General features: G+C 29.4%; 1 long non-coding RNA gene across 1 annotated transcript; it reads left to right on the forward strand.

Annotated features, from left to right (window-relative positions):
- Positions 1-2,277: 2,277 nt before the first annotated feature.
- LOC147908904 (uncharacterized) lies at positions 2,278-15,263 on the forward strand. Its single transcript, XR_015545578.1, has 2 exons — positions 2,278-13,689; positions 13,760-15,263. It is a non-coding gene; the product is annotated as an uncharacterized LOC147908904 (long non-coding RNA).
- The last annotated feature ends 7,974 nt before the right edge of the window (positions 15,264-23,237 follow it).

Below are 23,237 nucleotides of genomic sequence, written 5' to 3' on the forward strand. Positions count from 1 at the left end.
AACTTACACATAGACTGCGTTCAATAGAATACAACAATTTTGCAATTCATTTTATGATTGTCTGCTGAGACAAAATCATTCTTCTAGATCTAAAAGTGTAATTCAATCAACAAGAAAACTTCTAACAGTTGCAAAATAAACGTTCTGCTGAACGCAGCATAGATACATGTCTGTGACATTTGCTTGCGCTGAGAAGTAAGAAGTTAAACGGTCTGTTAAAAATTACTAAAAATAGTAAAGTGCATAGTGTCAGAATGTCCAATGTTAAATTATTCAGATAAAAATAAATTTTCAGAAAGTATTGGAACAAAATATAAAAATTAGTTTGCATAGATAAATTAGATTAATAGTATATATATATATATATATATATATATATATATATTTAAAAGTAAGATAAAAATAATAATCTATTCGCTTGTATGTAAGTCATATCTAAACAAATAATAATAAACAAGATCAATTGAATTGAAAAAACATCATAAACTAAGATATATAATAAATTCTGTTTATTACTTCGAAAGTAAAAAAAGTAATAAACGGAGTTTATTGTAGATCTTAGTTCATGCTCATTTTTCAATTCAATTATTTGTTTAAATTAATTATATTAATATATTCAAATGTACATGACCAGACAAAACTTCCGATTGTAAAAATTACTATTTTAAATCGTTTGTATTTCGTATCAAGAGTTTTAAAGTGCAATTAAAAATTGCATTGTTATTTGACCGACAACTAAAAGCCTATAGCTAAAAATAATACATTTTCGATGATTTACGACATTTGATTATGATGATTGACACTGCAGCATGAACATCATTGACTTGTATTCGCGGGCGCGAATTTTGAAACACCCTGTATATTATATTTATTTAATTATTGTCGTTTCGTCTTAAATTTTAATTCACGAGAAAAAGAATTTGCGTTACAACAACTATGGCATTAGGACTAATTTGTATTTGACGGTTCCTGAAGTGAATTTCCACAGCAATTCCTATGAGTTTTTTAATATTTTTCGACTCTAATATTCATTTATTACATTTAAGATCAAATATCGTTGATCATCCAGCTTATTAACTGGTTATAGAAACTGTTATGGTTTGATGTTGGAGTGTAACCACAGGATGAAGATTTTTATGAATTTTATGTAATACATTCACTGATGAAGGCTAGAAGTTAGTCGAAACATTCGACAAATATATTATTTATAGAGGATTGTTTTAGATCAATCGAAATAAATGCGCAATTATTACAGCGTCAATTCCTAAAGGCTCATTTATAATTTGTTAATTGTTGTAATTAAAAAGATTTATGAATCATTTTAATAATTATAATTAATGAATCTTTTTTGAACCATGTGACTGAAATAATGAGTCGAATCTAAATTCAACAATGTTTATACGTGGAATCGTTTGTATTTCGTATGAAGAGTTATGAAGTACTATTAAAAACATTTGTGAGTTTTCCAGACACTTAATTAAATATTTAAATGTCATGTTTTTGACCGCAATATAGATTCAGGCGCTACCGTCACGGAAATTCTGTTAGACGCGATCGGTAGTCCAGTATTTCAGTACTCCTGATTCTTTTCCGATCATATCATTCATAACAAAATTGCTCCGTTCAACAGGAAAAGTAGTTGTTGAGGTTAGAAAATCTGTCATATAGTGAAGTGTATAGATCATGGTGGAAAGAATATAAGATGAAGTACGGACAAGGATGCGCAAGAATACGTTCCAAAACTCGACTCCGAATAAGGGGTTTCGCACAATAAAAGGAACAGAGAACAGAGAATAATAATTTGAACCTATCAGAAACTGTGTATTCCACAATACATGATTTTATTGTATAGAATCCCTATCAGAGTTAAGTCCACGCCGTTCCAAAACGTAAGGTAACTAACCATATGGACGGAGCCTATTCGTTTCAAAAGTATAAGTAAACCTTCCTCGGAGTCAACTCTATGAACCCTGCTTCCGAGGTAAGTTGAAAGAGTAAGTATGGAAAACGAAATTTGAATAACACATGGAAGATATATCTATTGGGTCATCTAAAAAGTATCCGCGGTACTTTGTCACTAGATATATTGGATCATCTAAAAAGTATCCGCGGTACTTTGTCACTAGATATATGACCGTCAACACACATCTAATGACAAAAAACCGCGGATATTTTGTCACTAGATATATGATCATCAACACACATCTAGTGACAAAAAACCGCGGATACTTTTTAGATGACCCATATATATATATATATATATATACAGGAGGGTGATCCAAAAGTATGGAAACGGCCAAATAACTGTGGAGGAATGCACTTTGGGGAAAAAAGTTTCAGACAAAAGTCTTAGGTTTTTTTCCTGGCTATTCAATAGTGACCTGAGATTTGACCTTGACCGTGGCCTTGAATGTCATTTCAAAGTCAAATTTACTTTTTTAAATAGGAACACATATTTTTGACCACAGGAATGGAAACAGCGGAAAATTTTACGTCCGCCTGTGACTTTGATCATGACCTTGACCATGCCCTTGAAGGTCAGTTCAACGTCAAGTTGACATTGTCAATGGAAATTCCTGTAAATTGGTATCTAGAGGTTTTCGGGGTCGCTGATTACGATTTTGAAGTCGATTTTCAAAAATTCAAGATGGTGGATCCAATATGGCTGACGAAATTTGAAAAAACTATTGAATTTTTCTGCAAATTGGTATCTGGGGGTTTTCGTGGTCACTGATTACGAATCTGAAGTCGGGGGACTCCTAAGTACGATTTACATCCCCTTTTTTTAACTTTTTTTATTTTATTGTTTTTTTTTTGGTTTTTAAAATTTTTTTGTGTTTTTTTGTTTTCTTTTTATTTTTTATGATGAAGTGAGCACCCAGCCAACTAAGACAAGATGAAGTGAGCACCCAGCCAATTAAGACAAGATGAAGTGAGCACTCATCCAACTAAGGTAAGTGTTAATGTAGCGGGTTAAGATGATCTTTGAACACAAGCTTTGAAGAGAGTAATTTTAAGATGACACACTTAAAAGCTTGTGTACAAAAATCATCTTAACCCGCTACATTAACACTTACCTTAGTTGGCTGGGTGCTCACTTCATCTTGTCTTAGTTGGCTGGGTGCTCACTTCATCATAAAAAATAAAAAGAAAACAAAAAAAACAAAAAAATTTTAAAAACCAAAAAAAATAAAAATAAAAAAAGTTAAAAAAAAAAGGGATGTAAATCGTACTTAGGAGTCTCCCCGTGGCACATCCTGGGTGTATGTTACTTTTTCAGGTATAGCAGATCCTAGACGTTATCAGCAACACAAAACATTCCTAGATTCAAATTAAAGGAAAATTCAATAATTTTTTTTTAATTCGTCCACTATATTGGATCCGTCATCTTCAATTTTTGAAAACGAACTTCAGATTCGTAATCAGTGACCACGAAAACCCCCAGATACCAATTTGCAGAAAAATTCAATAGTTTTTTCAAATTTCGTCAGCCATATTGGATCCACCATCTTGAATTTTTGAAAATCGACTTCAAAATCGTAATCAGCGACCCCGAAAACCCCTAGATACTAATTTACAGGAATTTCCATTGACAATGTCAACTTGACGTTGAACTGACCTTCAAGGGCATGATCAAGGTCATGATCAAAGTCACAGGCGGACGTAAAATTTTCCGCTGTTTCCATTCCTGTGGTCAAAAATATGTGTTCCTATTTAAAAAAGTAAATTTGACTTTGAAATGACATTCAAGGTCACGGTCAAGGTCAAATCTCAGGTCACTATTCAATAGCCAGGAAAAAAACCTAAGACTTTTGTCTGAAACTTTTTTCCCCAAAGTGCATTCCTCCAGTTATTTGGCCGTTTCCATACTTTTGGATCACCCTGTATATATATATATATATATATATATATATATATATATATATATATATATACACACATGTATGCGTGCGTGCGTGCGTGCGTGCGTGCGTGTGTGCGTGCGTTACTTCCGCAGTATTTATTGACTCTGCTCTGTGCGTGTCCTGTTGTAAATTCCTATTTTTTTATGGATTCTATAGAGAACTATAAGATTTTGTAGGAGTTTGTGTAGTTACTCATAGGATTTGCGCAGTATGCATACGTAGGAATGCAAATAGAGTAACATGCAATAGAGGTACTCATAGGAATGTGGATGCCCCATGAGAACTAAAATGTCTATAGGATACCAATTTGATGTGTAATCAAACAAATAGTAACATGTAGGCGTACGTAAGACAAAGAAGAGGTGCCCCATGGAGACTGAAAATGCTAAAGGCTACCATGACATGTGCACATCTCCTCTATCCTATGTGTATCTACATGTTCTTATATGTCAAAATGTAATATCTTATAGGTATTTAGTTTCTATGAGGGTCTTTTCCGTATATTTTCTATAAGTATCTATTGGGTCATCTAAAAAGTATCCGCGATTTTTTGTCACTAGATGTGTTGACCATCAACACTATCTAGTGACAAAAAACCGCGGATACTTTTTAGATGATTCAATAAATTATAGAGATTATACAGGGTGTCTCAGAATTTTTGTGACTATTTTAGGACTATGCAGGATATCTCAAAATATTTGGAACTATTTTTGTGTGCAGATAGAGCGGATTAAATCGAACCGGAAGGTCCTCTATCATTTTGCAATTTTCGCAATTATTACCTTATAAGTAGAATGTCTAAAATCAACGCATGAGACAATTTTAATATATCTTTAAGAGTTCTTTGAAAAACATCTTTAAAATATATCATAGAGAATTCTGAAAAATATTTTAAAGTTGTCTTATGCGTCGATTTTACCTTATTCGGTAATTTTTAGAAGCTAATTATTTTAAAAATTGCGTAATGATACAGAACTTTTTGATTTAGTTTAGTCTACTTTATCTGCACACGAAAATAGTCCCAAATACGAGACATCCTGTTTATCATTTAGGTCCGATTGTATCAACGTGCACATTATTCTTTTTCCCATGCGATCCTATAGGAGCCTCTTTTCATGGACTGATGCCATAGATTTCTATGTAAAACCTTATAGAAAAATTTCCTATGTTATCCTATATATACATGCTGCGTAAATCCTATAGATACTTATTGTAAAAAATTTAGAGGAAATAGGCATAATAGAGAAACTATCAGCGTCAGAGCTGTGTGGCTCAGTGGTAGGACGGAAGTTTACCAACTCAGAGAAGAGACCATGCCTGAGTTCGAGACGAGGAGTGCCCTGATATTTTTCTCTGTTGTCATCAATTGTTTACATTATACAAGCTCCTACAGAATCTTAGGGACTGCGTACAATGAAAGGAATAAGGAACAGGAAATAAAGGTGAAATTACACGGTCCGAAATAGGACTGCGGAATACAGAATGCATCATTAAAGCAATCAATCAGCGCTATTCCGCACTTTTCCATCACGCAAGTTTTGTGTGCTATGTTCATGATGCGTCAAAGATGTATCCAGCATGAATATAATTTAAAAACTACTAACTTCATATCAATAATTTGCTTATTAAAATAAAATATAATTTTTCAAATTGTAAAAATCGCTGTTGTAGTATTTAATGTTTTACAATTAATATTTACAATTTCATGACAATTTTTTAAACTGCTTTAATTTTTTTTAACGCATTTACTATCATTTTTTCGCATCGTGTGAACATAACACACAAAACTGGCGTGATGAAAAAGTGCGGAAAAGGGCATACTGAAATCGTACGTAATGCATCATTGTTTTTTTTATCATGATATCTATATTTATGCTTAGATTTTGTCATTTTACTTCATTCGTCTCGACATGACACAATTCCATCATATCAATCAGCATCAAATTATTTTAACTTCTCAAAATAAGATGATTTGTTACAAGAACAATGAACGCACTCCCTATTCCGCAACATCAAATGCGGAATAGCGCTGAGTGGTTGTTTCAATGGCGTATTCTCTATTCCGCAATCCTATTCCACACTGATTTCATCCTAAGAATTTTAACTTATCAGAAATCATGTATTGTGGAATACACAGTTTCTGATAGATTGAAATTCTTATTCTCTGTTTCCTGTCCTCTGTTTCCTTATCCTCTGTTCCTTATTCCTTTCATTGTGCGCAGCCCTCTACAGGAATCCATGAAAAAACTCATGAGAATTTATAGCAAGATAGGAGCTTCTTCCCATGGGGACCTGTCGAATTTATCATGGTTATGAAAATTCCCCATAAGAATTTGCAATAGGGTTCCGAAAAAAAGTGTTGCAAACTTTTTAGTCCATCGGCACCCTGATATATGACTGACAAAATAGCAGACAAATTGAATATTTCTGATTTATTTATGTCTACGTAATTTGGGAATTGTTTGGGGAAATTTAGAAAAAAGTATTTAAACATTTGGGTAATAGTATTTTTCTTATTATTAACAAATTTTATCATTAAGTTAGCAGACAGCGATTTTATTTAATGTGTTTTATGAATGAAATCGATTAGAAATCATTTGATTGAGAAGACGTCTTCATTGTTATTTTTATTTGGAAAAAGTCTATTTTATATAAATTTAATAGATTTACACATATTGCGAAAATGCAACGAACAATGCCCAGTAGTTGTAGTGGATATATTAGGTATAGTACAATGAATGTGTAGTAAACCTCTAAAATCATCAAAAATTAATTCGGATTTATAATTACGTGTAGAAGAAATCAACTTAATCATGAACTTAATTATGTTCAATTAAATTTCTTCACATTCAACTGTGATTGGTCAATTTCTTATGGCTCAAGGCTTTCTATAATATATTTATTGTATCATCCGAGTGAAGTTTACGAACACAGTCAAACATTAGAATATTCGGATTTCGAAGTAAACTTTAACATAAAAATATATAATGAAGAAGAAGATTTGTTACAATAGTATATGTTATTTTCTTTATTTGTAAATATTATTATTTAAATACACTTCAAGAAAAAAGAAATGTTTATTCGTTTATTTTTTTTATTTTCCAGTGCGATTTTATCATAAAACTGTTTGTCCACCTTTACTGGAAAATAACAAAGAATAAATTAAATAAATATTGAAATTTTTTTTCTTAAAATGTTCTTAAATAATATTTACAAATAAAAAAAATAACATGTACTATTACAACAATCTTTTTCTCATTTTATATTTTTATGTCAAAGTTTATGTTTTACTTTGAAATCTGAATATTCCAACGTTAGACTGCGTTCGTGAACTTCACTCAGATGATACAATAAAAGTAGAAAGCCTTGAGCCATAAGAAATTTATCAATCACAGTTGAATGTGAAGAAAATCGAACATAATTAAGTTCATAATTAAATTGATTTCTTACTGCACAATTAGATTTGGGCTACTTAATTGGTTAATTTTTAATGATTTTAGATTTACTACATTCATTGTATTACACTTACTACACCGACTATATTTGGACATTGTTCGTTTTCGCAATATGTGTAAAGCTATTGAATTTATACAAAATAGCGACTTTTCCCAAATGAAAATAACAATGAAGACATTTTCCCTAAATGATTTCTAATTCATAAAACGATTCCATTTATGAAACACATTAAATAAAATCGTTGTCTGCTAACTTAACGCATGATAAAATTTGTTAATAACAAGAAAAATATTATTACCCAAATGTTTAAATATTTTTCCTAAATTTCCTCAAACGATTCCCAAATTATGTAGACATAAATAAATCAGAAATATTCAATTTGTCTGCTATCTTGTCAATAGTCTCTGATACATGGCAGAAATTTATTGCCTCTTCGCTACAAATTACAAAGGTTAGGTTCAATATTTCTTGATGCTAGAAAATGAGCGTTTTAACGTTGCATGAAAAGGAATCCTTAAGGTATAGAAACGGTTGACAGATTTACGAACCACCCATTTCTTGGTAAGAGGTTTGCATCCAGATAGGCTCAATTCTACTAACACAGTTAATGAAATATATATTGAACTCCAGGCCTTTCTTTCATTGATCCCTTCTCCATCATTTCTCTTACCAAGAAATGGGTGGTTCGTGAATCTATCATCCGTTTCTATATCTCAAAATATACAAAATTTTCTACAGCTGGGAGAGAATTTTGCCTTGCCATCTGGAAATAAATTGCAGCTAATATTTGATTTTATTAAGTGTATTGGCAACAATAAATACAAATTACCTATCGATAGCGGTTTCCATTCATTCCCTTCCCATATTGAACAGTCTCGCGTCGTCTCCCATACAGCATAATGAAGTGGATAAAAAATTGTTAGATTTAACTAAAGAAAGTAAGATTTTTATTAAAGAAATAAATAATATCATTTTTATTCGGGCTAATAAAGGCAATGTCACTGTAGCTTTGGATGGTAAAATATATGTATCAAAAGTGACTGAGAGCTCCAGATACAGAGATGTATAAAGTCATTAAGAGAGATCCCACAAAAGGAGTTGTTACAAGTTTGCGGGGAATGGAAGTGGGGGCTTGTGAAGTGGAGGGATACGGATTATACATGTATATCTAATTCAAAATATAGGATGTTGTTTTGCAATGATGGGATACTTCCGAGAGTCTATGCCTTGCCAAAGATACATAAACAGAATTGTCCTTTTCATTTGATAATTTCCTCATTGAATAGTTCTCTTTACCAGTTAGCAATTTTTCTACACAGCATAATTATAAAAAATATCCCTAAAGCGGATAGTCATATAGAGAATAATTTCCAAATTATTGAGAAGCTCAATGGCTCTCATTTGAATAATGAACATACCTTGATTTCATTTGGATGTAATTAGTCTTTTTACCAATATGCCGATTGTAATCGATTGCAATTAATGATTATTGGCAGTATATTTCTAGGAATTGTTGTTCACCGAAAGACGAATTTATTAAAGCTGTTGTATTTGTTTTAAACGTTTTTCACTTTTAATAATAATTAATAATGTTATATATAAGCAAAACTATGGTACTCCCATGGGCTATCCGTTATTTCTCGTCGTTGCTGATCTAGTTATGTGAAATTTGGAAAGTAGAGCCTTGTCTTTGATTCGATCACTGCTAGCATTTTATTATAGATAGATGTAAACGATATAATTATGGCGGTACCTACCACTTTGATTAATTCGGTTCTCGACATTTTTAACTCTTAGCATCCGAAGATTCAATTTACCATGGAAGTCGGTGACGATAAGTTAAACTTTTTGAATATTACTTTAATTATTAATAATAATAAAATCGAATTTTATTGAAATCATAAATTAATGTTTTCGGGTATTTGAATTTCTTGTCTCATCATCCGATTTCTCAAAAATGGGGCACGATTACCGGTTTGGTAGATAGAGTAATTTTACTTTCGAATCCTAAATTTCATCTTGATAATTTTTGTTTTATAATTAAAATCTTGTCAGAGAATGATTATCCGTTAGAATTTATTTTTGATAATATTAATAAACGATTGAAAAACATTATTAATTTTAAGAGAAAGAAACGCCATAATAGTAATATCGTGATCTTCATGATTTACTATTCCTTACGTTCCGATACGTTCCGAGAAATTCAATAGATTAAAGCGAGGATATTATTAGGTGTTGGAATTAATTCGTAGCGTTTTTTAATGAAAGAATGTTATTTATTTCACATGAGCATTAAAAAATACATTAATGAAAGTTCTTCCCATCACTTGTAAAACGCTACGAATTAATTCCAACACCTAATATATTTGTATACGATATTACGAAAGTATTCTCGTAATAAATTATGCATTTGTGTTTACGTGCGCGTGTACATATATTATTAGATCACAACTTTACATTTAATTACAATTTTCATGCAATATATATTATTTTTTCGTACATAATTATTCAATTACAATTTTCATATAGTATTTAATCAATTATTATTTTTAATTTACTTATTACTGTTTAATATTATTATTATTATTAATGTGAATATTATATTTATATAATGAGTTAATATTATGTTATTACATAATTCTGATTTTATAATATATTCACTATAAACAATTTTTATGACATGATGAATTATATCTTTTTTTTTTTTAAGAAAAAGTTCTTCTGTAGCTTATAAAAACTCAAATTTATAAACGCCTTTTCAATCCACAACATGGCAGCGAGTCATGTGACCTAGGACCTACTATATCAAAGGTGCCGACGCTCAGTGTCTATACTGTATGTACTTATATATATCTTGTCTATGTATATCAGTGTCTATCTGTATCTTGGGGATCGATTGTATTTTGACTTAGTGAAATTTATAAAAGTGAGCTCTCATTTGATTGGCTAACTTTCACTTTAGTAAAAATGCAATAGTTTTCACGTGACAGTGCTTAACAAGAATTTAAATGTTGAATTCAGTCAAATTGTACCGAATCGTGTCGAATTTGCGGAAATTTTCCATCATATTGGTTACAGTATATACAATGCTGCCACCTTTGGTACAATTGTACCAGATTTGATATATTTCTAACTATGTTGGTACCCTGATATTACATTGCAGAAAACTATATATAAATACATATGGACCAGTAGCCAATTTCAGACGTGTCCCCAGGCTGGAAGATTAGATTCCGCCCCGGACAATAATTTTTTGCGGGAGTGGGGAATTTTGACTATAGTTAATATTGGGTCATCTAAAAAGTATCCGCGGTTTTTAGATGACCCAATGTATGCACGTTTACGATATGCAACGGTCAATAAAAATCGGAGTCTCTGCTCCCTGAGGAGATTATTCAAAAGATTTTTTCCAAACTTATGAAAAGAAGAGCATAAAAACTACAAGGTATTTGTGATATTTAATTATCATTACATTATTAAATTATCATTACATTAGACGTTTCGGCTATAATCCGACCATCTTCAGTAAATTCACAATATTCTTAAAACGCAAAATGACAAATATCTGACATTACATTCAATCGTCATGTAAAATAACTATATCTAAACGTGTTCTTTCATCATGTGAAGGTGCATCGTACAACAATGTTGCAGCGCCAATTGTCATATTTCGAATTATGTAGAACAAGAATTTTCAGATTCTGTTTTACAGCAAAAAAACTTTTTGATGAATCTTAAGTACATCCTTTACACAGATGGAAATTTGTCGTGACATTGTGTGTCATTATTTCAAATATTTGTAATTTTGCATTTTAAGAATATTGTGAATTTACTGAAGATGGCCAGATTGTGGCCGAAACGTTTAATGTTTTATTAATGTAATGATAATTAAATATCACAAATAACACCTTGTGCTGTGGTTTTCATAAGTTTTGATTTATAAATCACGTTAGTTTTTATTATGTATTTTAAAATCCATTAATTTGCATGATATTGTGATTCTGTACTTGAGTCGGAAAACCAAATAAGGGAAAAACAGAAGAAGAAGAAGAATGGTCAGTAACAGTACTTACTATAAAAAATATAGCAACTTTCACATTTGAACTTGCCGGTCTTTATTATTCGAGGCGAAACCTAATAATCTTCAGCTAATTTCAGTTCGGCGACATTGAGAGTATGTATTTCCTATAGCAAAAACGAGAGACTAGTAGTCCATGTGTTTACAATCAAAGGCAGAAAATGCAATAAATTTGGTACAGTTTCAATATCTGGTACAATTTTTGATACATTATTAAAAAAATAATTTAATAATTTTTTATCTAAATGCAAAAACAGTCACTCACAGAAAAATATCACTATATTTTACTTACTCTATTTTACTTACTAGTTGACGCGATAATTAATAGCTTGTAATACTACGTTCATTGGCTATAACATTGCATCTTGTTGTACAACGTTTCCGCATTTAGGGCCATTCCACACAACTTGCATAGCTGCATAATCATATGCATAAAGAAAATTATCCAATCACATTTCTGTCATAAAGACAAACATAAAATACGATTGGATGATTTTCTTTATGCGGCTATGCAAATTGTGTGGAATGGCCCTTAGTGGATAGAAATACTAATCTGATCTTTCAAGAATTCACGCGAGTTTTCAATTTATGAAGATTATTATGTATTCATTTGCTATTTTTAAATCAGATAACTAAACTGATAAGCCAACAGCAAACAACTTAAATATTTATAAGAAAAAGTGCATAGTGTTACGATTAAAAAATATATATCTAACGATATAATATGGAAAGATTAATTTCTTCATTATTTAATAAATTAGAATAAAAAGATATGTATTTTTATTTTATTTCTTTACCTTATGTAAATATGCTATTATACCATTTCATGTTATCTTCTGATAATATAGCCGACAAAGAAAATAATTCCATTATTAGAAAAAAAAATTATCTGCATAAATTTAACAATGACTGGATAATACAATTTTCTTGGTTAAAAAAAAATAAAGACTAAGCTTTTTGTACAATATGTAATAAAAATTATTGGTAGTTTGATTCATATAAAAACGGCATGAGCTCTAATCTAGTAAATATACAGATAATTATCTTATCGTAAACAATCTATCAAAATAGAAAAATTTGGTAGAAATAAAAAACCTATGCATGAAAAAAAAATTTTTAGCGGTGAATTAAAATTAATTATGTTTTTACATGAGCATAATCTGCCATTTTTGTTAATGGAACATTTATACAGGGTGTGTCACCAAAATCCGGACAAATTTCAATTCAAATTTTCCGCTATACTGCGCCAGAGATTGTTATTGGCGTCCAAGAAAGCCTGATGCTTCTAGTAAACAGTCATATTCTCAAAATGGCCGCGATGTTGAAACCAAGTGTGGAGTATAATCGAAGAGCCGCGATCATCGAAGACCTTCACGCCGGGCGCTCAGCAACGGAAATAATTCGGTTCTTTGGATACCTGAGATCCACTGTTTATGATGTTGTGGCAAAATATACGGCTTCAGAACAGTCCAACGAAGGTTCCAGTATGCCAGCGAGGAAGAGTCACTCGAAAGAACGCACCGCGAGGATCCCTGCAGTCGTTGAAAGGACTCAAACGCTGATTTCGGATGACCCAAGGCAATCGTTGCGAAAATTAGCATCGATTGTTGGTGTAAGCGAGCCAACAATGCGTCGAATTGCTGAGGAGGACCTTCGATGTGTACAAATCGTACATATTAAAGAGGCTCTCTGAGGTTGCCACGACAAGGAATTGTTCGATTTGTCCGGATTTTGATGACGCACCCTGTATTATATAAAATTATTGCGTTCAATACGGCCAGATTCAAATATTGCCAAAAATATAAATTGTAGCAGAACAAAAGCCACAGCTATAACAAATGAATGTTTAGCCAAAGAACAATTAGAAGTTTTGCAAAAAGACATTTTAGAAGAAAAATGTTATTTTTATAATTATTGATGAAACAACAGATGTTTCAAAAAAGTGTTTAGCAGTAGTTATATGCTTCTTTTATAAAAATAAAGTTAGAGATATGTTTTTTAGTCTTGTACCAGTTCACACACTTGGCTAATACTGAAACACTCTTTAATTCAGTTTTCGAATTACTTAAAAAGAATAAGATACCGCTTGAAAACATTTAGATTTGTGATAATACGGCTGTTATGATGGGACAGAAATCAAGTGTTTAGACAAAATTACAAAAATGAAATATTTACTAGGCTGTGTATGTCACTCGTTGCATGTGTTCATCGAAAGCTACAACAAAGTTACTAAAATCCATGGAAAAATTTGTAAGGAATTTGTATAATTTTACTAATAACCCAAAATGAAGGAATGATTTAGAATACCAAAAATTTTTAGAGTTAAAATGCTGCGACCCTTTCAAACTAGATGATTATCATTGCAAGTAAGTTTATTGAAATTTTAGTAAGATATAACTTATTTAGTATTAATAATTTTAGTAAGGTATACCTTATTCAGTATTATTAATAGTTTTTATTGATAATTTGATAAATTGATAAAACATTTCTTAATTAAAAATATTATATTTAGAAATTCCTTATATCATAAAGTAGATTTAACAGTTTAACATTTTAGTGGAAATGAAAATTAATGCTATTGTTATAATATTTTTTTATTTTTAATAGGCTGTCGTTGATAAAGTACTTTTGTTACTCTCTTAAATTGTATTTTACCAATGCTGCATTTAAAGAAGATAAACTACATCTAACAAGTGCAATACTTGATAATTTAAATAATCCTGTTTTAAAGTATTGTATTGGGTCATCTAAAAAGTATCCGCGGTTTTTTGTCACTAGATGTGTGTTGATGGTCATATATCTAGTGACAAAGTACCGCGGATACTTTTTAGATGACCCAATATATTTTCTATTTCTGTCATACATATTAGACATTATAAATAAAATGAATCTTATCTTTCAAGGAGAAGGCACTCGATACTTCATATATTGCATACCAAATTTAGTACTTTGCATAAAAATGTGTTAAGAAATTTTATTAAGGAAACAATTATTGATAAATTTAACTTGTCAAAAATATTTCCAACAAATCCTAATTATTATGTAAAATTAGAAGAAATTTATATGTAAATGTGGATGCAAATGTGGAACTTTTTACAAAATTTGAAAATGTTTCATTTGTTCAATTTTGGTTGGAAATATTTCAAATGAAAAATGAATTAAATGAAGAAATGTTCCTTAATTTAAAAAAATTAATCAAAGGGTTAATGTATTGGGTCATCTAAAAAGTATCCGCGGTTTTTTGTCACTAGATGTGTTGACCATCAACACCATCTAGTGACAAAAAACCGCGGATACTTTTTAGATGACCCAATATTTGCTATATACATCTGTGTGTACCGAGAGAAATTTTTCTCAATTAAGTTTAATTAAAATAAAGTTACGAAATAAATTGGATGTAGAAATATGCAGTTCTATAATATTGTCCAAGCAACTAATGGCTGATGAAAACTGTTATACATGGAGTCCGTCAAATATTATTGCAGAAAAGATGGAAATGTTAATCATACTTTGATCATTACATGTTATGTAATATAATGTTTATATAACGAATAACATTATAAGTGTTAATTTTGTTATCGAAAAGAAATGTTTTTAAGTTAATTTGAGTTTATATTGAAGTTATTGGTTCATCTAAAAAGTATCCACGGTTTTTTGTCACTAGATGTGTGTTGATGGTTATATATCTAGTGACAAAGTACCGCGGATACTTTTTAGATGACCCAATACATGATGTATATGATATAACATGCATATTTGTTAAAACAGTTTTTGTTAAACAGCTGAAATAAAGTTTATTGTCATTTTCTATTAAAAAGGAACAAGCATTAATCTTTTTTATTGTTTTCTCTCCTTAAAAAAAATTTTTGCTTGATCTGCTACATTTTTAGTCTATCTGGTACATTTTTTGCCAGTCAATTGGTACAAAGTCTTTTCCAATGGTGGCAATACTGGTGGAGTATACATCGATTAACCTAAAATTTATGTTAATTGACATTATAACCAATACGATGCAAATTTCTGCAAGTACGACACAATGTCATAATAAATGTCATAAATAATAGACTTTATTGCTATATTATTACTGATGGAAGAAGAAGAGAGAGATAAAAATAGACATCGAAAAAACAATATAATAAGGAGAAATTTAAGAGATCCATTTGATATTCCGGATAACATTCATCAACATCTCAAATTATATAGGTATGTAAAAGAAAATTATATTTTGTTTTAGATTACAATTAGGCTATACATATTTGCAATGAATATGAATAAGATGCAAGGAATATAAATATATCTTATTTGTATTCATTGTGCATTACATTTAACCTCTTTTATTTCTTTCATATTTAATAATTATTCCTGTTCTTAATAACTTATTTTTATCATGATGAGTAGGATCTTATTCAACATATTATATGTAAAATTTGTTCATAAAAATTTGTTATATTTATAATAATGTTATTATTATGTATTCTATAAAAAATATGTATATTAGGTGTACAACTTTGTTTCCGCCGTTTTCCTATAAATTGCTAGCGATAAGTGGTGATCGAAATAAATAGATCATAGACATCATACAATAAACTTGGGCAACATAATCCCATAGAAATATTAGTCGATTTGTATCTGCATCATAAAGTTATTCTCGATTGAAAATATCAGTTTACGAGCCAAATTCTCGTCATTTGCAGGAGGTTTTAATTTTCTGCTTCAATATGAAGAAATCTGCGACTGAGGCTCATCGAATGTTCTCAAATACTTATGGTGAGGCCGCTATTAGTGAAAGAACGTGTCGTGAGTGGTTTCAATGGTTCAAGAATGGTGATTTTGACGTCGAAGACCGTTATAGCGGTGGAAGAGAGAAGGTTTTCGAAGATGCAGAATTGGAGGCATTACTTGATCAAGACTCGTGTCAAAATCAAGAAGAATTGGCACGATCATTGGGAGTGACTCAACAAGCCATTTCAAAATGCCTCAAAGTCATGATTCAGAAGCAAGGAAATTGAGTGCCGTACGAGTTGAAGCCGAGAGATGTTGAACAGCGTTTGTTTGCTTGTGAACAGCTGCTTGAAAGGCAAAGACGGAAGGCATTTCTGCATCGCATTGTGACTGGGGACGAAAAATGAGTTCATTACGATAACCCTAAGCACAGAAAATCATGGGGAGTTCCCGGCCATGCTTCCACGTCGACGGCCAAACCAAATGAATAGCCGTGAATATTCACGGCTCCAAGGTCATGCTCTGTATTTGATGGGACCAGCTCGGCGTAGTGTATTATGAGCTGTTAAAACTGAAACAATCACAGGCGATCAGTATCGAACGCAATTGATGCGTTTGAGTTGAGCATTGAAAGACAAATGGCTGCAATATAACGAGAGACACGATAAAGTGATTTTACAGCATGACAATACTCGACCCCATGTTGCGAAAGTGGTCAAGACATACTTGGAAACGTTGAAATGGGAAGTCCTACCCCACCTGCCATATTCTCCACACGTTGCTCCCTCTGACTATCATTTGTTTCGATCAATGGCATACGACCTGGCTGACCAGCATTTCCGGTCTTATGAAGAAGTAAAAAATTGGATCGATTCGTGGATCACCTCAAAAGATGATCAGTTTTTTCGATGCGGGAAATGTATAATCAGTTTTTTACAATAAAGCCTCGAATTTCGGAAGCAGGCGGAAACAAAGTTGTACTTAATATTATGCAACATTTATATGTTTCAGATTATCTAAAGTATAATAGCATTTGTACATTTAATTGAAGAATTAAAAAATTTTATGCCAGTTCCACAAAGAAAAACAGTAATTCCTCAATACATTTATAAGTAAATTATTTATAAGTAAATTATTTATAAGTAAATTATTACTTTTTCTTTGAATTTTCTTTTCTCTTTTTTATTTGTGTTTTTAATTGTTATGTTTTTATTATAGATATTTGCAACACTTTCTTAGCATCTGGTTCCTATAAAAATAAAGTAAAATTTTCTATCATGCATGAGTCAAACTTCCATCTCTGTTTCTATTCATGCTACTGTAATATTAAATAATATTATGGAACATTAGATTCAATTTCCAACAGATAGAAACAACAAATTAAACAAGAGTAGGTACATAATATGTGTAAGATAATATATGTAAAGTTCGATAAAAATTTTTACAAATTACTAATTTGATTCTTTATATCAGATTTTTTGAAACTGGAGGAGTGATTAGCGCTATAGACAGAACTCACATTGTGATCTTTCCACCACAATCTGAATGAGAACATCTTTTTATTAATAGGAAACAATATCATTGAGTGATGATTGTAAGTATAAAAATAATCAGTGCTGTAAGAGATACAATTTTAATAGTGCATAATTTGTATTCGTATAATGTTTTTCTATTCTCTTTATAGATTTGTTCCTATAATAACGAAATAATAGCAGTAAATGCAATGCGTAGTGGAAGAACTCATGACGCCAGAGTCTTTCGTTCTTCGCGTTTGTTCCATTATTTAGGAAGACAATAGGTGAAAGAAGATCGTGGTTTATAGATATGACTGATTAGATATGTTGTTCATACTATATTAATGTTATATTATGTTTCTGTATATTAATCGCCAACATTCGTAATTTTAACTTTCGTAATATTTCAAATATTATATAAATCTCGGTATTTTAAAATGATTGATAACAACATGACACAACAACTTTGCAAGCATTTGGTCATTTGAGCCAATTGATTCTTATAATGTATGTTTTAATATTCTTTTTAGGAGATTCCACCTATCCGTTTATGCCTTATCATTCATAAACGCACCATAGGCTTTCCAGAGTTTAGATACACAGAACATTTTACAAAAGCGCGATCTTCTGCAGAAAGAGGTATAGGTATTTTGAAAGACTGATGATGATGTTTGCGAAAAGAGAGGACATTACATTATCAGTCGGAATTCGCAGGTATTAAATATAATTTTTATATATAACATAAAAAAACCTTATTAAAAAAATGTAATGTTCTTTAGTATTTATTATAATACTTTTTTCTTTTCTAGCTCATATTGTAAATGCATGTTGCGTTCTACACAATATTGCTATAAAATGGAGAATTCCAGAAAATGAAATTTATTTAAATGAGATAGATGAACAAATACCAATACAATATGATGACATTGACGTAAATAACGCTGAACAAATATGAAATGTTGTTCAATGGTATTTTAAATAGACAACGTATGTTGCGTTTCCCTTCATTTTTTAATATTTTCATAACTAGTACATAAAATGTTAAAAGTTCAATTAACTTCTGAAATAAAGATTCTTATGTACGTCAATAATTGATAAATGACTAGAAATTTGTTTTTAAAGATATTAAAAGTTAACTTGTATATTTTTATCTTAGAATTTACATTTTAAAACTTATTTTATATTACTTGTTTATTTATTTATAAATTATGTTATTTTAATACTACAAAATAAAAAATTTTATATTATTTTATTTGAATATTAAAAATTACAAAAAAATATATTAATTAATTAATTTAATACAAAATATTCAAATATCATAATCACATTATGTTAAATTAACATTTCATATCTTAAACATTACAAAAATTTTATGTTCTAGATGCGAATGTCTCAAGCTACACAATTGTGCAAGATTATATTTTTTAACGTATTTACAAGAGACTAAATGAAGTATTCATGCTAAAAAGATTCTCATAAGGAGAATCCTGTGTCTTTATGGACACACAAAAGAATATTAAGAATCACGGAAAATTAGAAAAATTTGTCAGAATTGAGTTTAAGCGATAACGATATAAAAATGATAGAGATTATTTTTATTGTTGCTGAAGAGATAAGTTGTAAGGCTTAAATATAGTCTTTTCTTTTTTATTATTATCCAAATTAACAAGTGATACAAAAAACGAGAATATATATCCTATTTTCCTTCATTAAAATGTAAATTTTAACTCTTCGTATAATTTTTTTTTCCATATCTATTATGCATTTAGCGACAGCAAGAAATACATAATGATAATGTAAGCACTCGTTATAACATCGTCTCGTTATATTAATTATAAATCATAATGCTTGATAGGAAAGATATATGTTATGACATTCGAAGTGTATTGTTGCGACTTGTAATGATTATTGTACAAATGGATAAACATTAATGAATGGATACGGAAGAATTTATTATCTTTATTTAGAGTCCATTATTAAGATTTGTGCGTTATGTTCTCAAACAGCCTATAATTTAAATATCGCATGGAGGGATTAAATAGCGTGTGTACAGCGAAATGCTCAAATAAGATCTAATCGTATAAAGTGATACATTTTTGTGGAACAATATAATATTACGAAGAGTAATATTAAATTTTGCTAATGGCTTTATTGTTGTATGCAAACAAGCAACAATTTACAGAGTTATCACTAATTTAAAGTTAATTTTTTTATTAATTATATGTTTCTTATATTCTGTATAAAATAAAATCATTTTGCTAATATTGTTCACAAAAAGTAAAGTTATAATTTGTAGTATCATCGTAAGTTTAAACATATGCTACATGAATTATACATACATATGTATTAGGTGTAGTAAAAAGAAATCCATTATTTTTTCAATAGATGGCTTTAGTAATCTGTATTACGCGTAGACGAGATATAGATTACTAAAGCTATCTATTGGAAAAATAATGGATTTCTTTTTACTACACCTAATATATATAGCTTTGGCCAAAATATTATAGATACTTAATATGTTGAACTTTACATTTTTGCATTAGAAAAAAAAACCAAACAAACATGAATTGATTATATTAATAATTAAAAAATTTATAATGTATATAAAGAAACAATATTATATGACAATACTATTAGGTGTTGGAATTAATTCGTAGCGTTTTACAAGTGATGGGAAGTACTTTCATTAATGTATTTTTTAATGCTCATGTGAAATAAATAACATTCTTTCATTTAAAAACGCTACGAATTAATTCCAACACCTAATATATTACAGAATACATATATCTTTGGTAACTTTGCATAATACATGTCTTTGTTTATTCAAGATCTGTTATCAGGTATTGTTCTATTAATTCTTCCGTCATAGTTGATATGAAGTCATTCGTATTCTGTAGTTGCTGTAGAATTTCTTTAAGAACAATTAATTTTTTTTTAAATTTTATTTTTTCCTGTTTCAATTCTAAAATTTTCTATTTCATATTCTCGGACGTTGTCCGACTTCTTGTCCGTTGTTTGACTTCTTTTCTAATAAATTAATGGCTATGTCCATAAGCCGTGATTTTTTTACGCCTAAATAATATAAAAGAAAGTTAATTAAAGTTATAATATTAAAAGAAGTTAATGATATTAATTGAAAATGTTAAAGGGACGTCGGCGTGGAAAACAACGAACAATGTATAATTGTTATATTATTGTTAACAGTACTATTTACTGTTAATAGTAAATTATTTTAATTTATCAATATTACAACTGTCGAAATGAAATACAAAATTTTCTGATGTATTATATCAGAGAATTTTGTATTTGATTTCGACAGTTTTGATGTCGACAAACTAATTCAAAGTAATTTACTATTATATTAACATTTTGCGCACTGTTTTCCGCACTGACTACTGTTTCTTTAACGTTTTCGAGCAATTTGTTAGAATAGCAGGAGTCTATTTTTCATTTTAATGAATATTAATACATTTTATTAAAAAACTTTGTATACATTTGAATGATGTATATCTTTTAAATGATTTGCAATATAATCTTCTGTATTATCTCATCTAAAGATAATGCATATACTGCTTTATCTTGTTCCTATAAATAGTAAAGTAAAATATAATAAAGTTAAATCTATATTAATCTATTTATAAAAAGTAATACATTATAATGTGTGCCTAAATAAATAAATCTTATATGCATACCTAATTTTCCTTATTTTTAATTTGATATACACTCATATTGTGATGAAACAATTGTTTCACATTTATTTCCTTTAATATTTTATTGAATAGAGCACTTTTTCTGTTTTAAAGAATTATTTATTTTATTGTATTGTTATGAATGTGTTTTATTTATTGAAACTTATTAATTAAAAAGAAATAATAAATTTATTAATTTATATTTTTAAACTAATTAAAATGATGATAATTAAATAAAATTTGTAAGACATCTCATTTTTATTATTTTTAATTGAATGTATGTTATTATTTAATGGCATACATAATTGCATATTCTGCTTATTTTGTTGAACAGGAGAATGCATTTCATGTGATGCCATCATTTTATCGTTCCAAGCATCACGTGAAAATACTTCATCTTCTTTTCCTTCAATATTAGATAAAGCAAATGAATTCGAAGTTTTATCATAACTTGGAGTCATATCTGTAAATCCACCTTTCGAAATATCTTTTAAAAGACATTCTCTGTTTCAGATAACTGCAAATCTTTTGGTGATCCGCCACCTATTCTCATGTAAATCTCTGCTTTGCAACCTTTTTTTTTCCAGTCTCTCCATGTCTGTAAAAAATATGATGATAAGCAATAAATAATAATTTCACACAATTACACAGCTTAAAGGTCAACTCAAAAGTAGAGGTGTACAAACTGTTCGAATTTTTGATTCGAATAATTTGCACATCTCTACTTTTATATTGCAGATTTACACACCATTTTATAAAATCTAGATCACGAAATTTTTTAGTTTTTCGAATTTTTTTTCCTTTTTTTGGCACATTCTATATTTTATTTACAACTCTTTATTTAAGTCAAAGCATTAGAGATGTGCGAACTATTCTAATAGTTTACGCAATAGTTAATGAGATATTAATTACTAAAAATTGCCAAATATTGGTCTTGGCCAAATATAATTTTTTACTCAAATACTATCAACTTTATAGAAACACTGCAACAAACAAAAATCATTTATTTTCTTCTCATAGAACTCTAAAAATTTTTTCAGAATTTTTTATCAACTTTTTAGTACTGCATTTTCTTATTTTTATTAACATGAGAAAATACGGTACTAAAAAATTCTGAAAAATTCTCAGAATTTTATAAGAAAATAAATGATTTTTGTTTCTTGCAGCTTTTCTATAAAGTTGATAGTATTTGAGTAAAAAATTATTCAAGATCAATATTTGGCAATTTTTAGTAATTAATATCTTGTTAACTATTGCGAAAATTGCAAAATGGTAGAGGACTTTTTGACTCAGTTCGATTCACTTTACCTGCTCATGATGGGTGACGAAATATATTAAAATTACCCTGTATATATATATATATATATATATATATATATATATATATATATATATATATATATATATACAGGGTAATTTTAATATATTTCGTCACCCATATATATATAATGAAATAAAAATTAACTTAGCCTATTCTTTTGCTAATTTGCATGATCTATGATGTTTAAAGAAGATAATTTTTTCCAACGTTCACATCCTAAAAATAATTTTAAAATATTTAAATATTGAATTCAAATGATATATATAAAAACAAAACTTATAAGAATATTATTTATAGAAACATACTTGTAAAAAATAATTAATAATCATAATACAATTTTTCGTTTATTTTTCTTGTTATATTTTAAACGACCACGATCAAAGTCAAGGTGCTGTTCTATAAATTATATCAATATTTTCTTCTGCTTTTCCGTAACATTCATTCTCAGTTTTCATTGATGAAACGTTAGCTCTTGGATAATTCTAGCCCACTTTTGAAAAATACAATATAATTTTGGATAATATAGTGATTGCGATAGAATGGGATAGAATT

The sequence above is a fragment of the Acromyrmex echinatior genome, chromosome 7 (assembly GCF_024713525.1).
Source record: "Acromyrmex echinatior isolate Ae372 chromosome 7, ASM2471352v2, whole genome shotgun sequence".
Lineage (NCBI taxonomy): Eukaryota > Metazoa > Arthropoda > Insecta > Hymenoptera > Formicidae > Acromyrmex > Acromyrmex echinatior.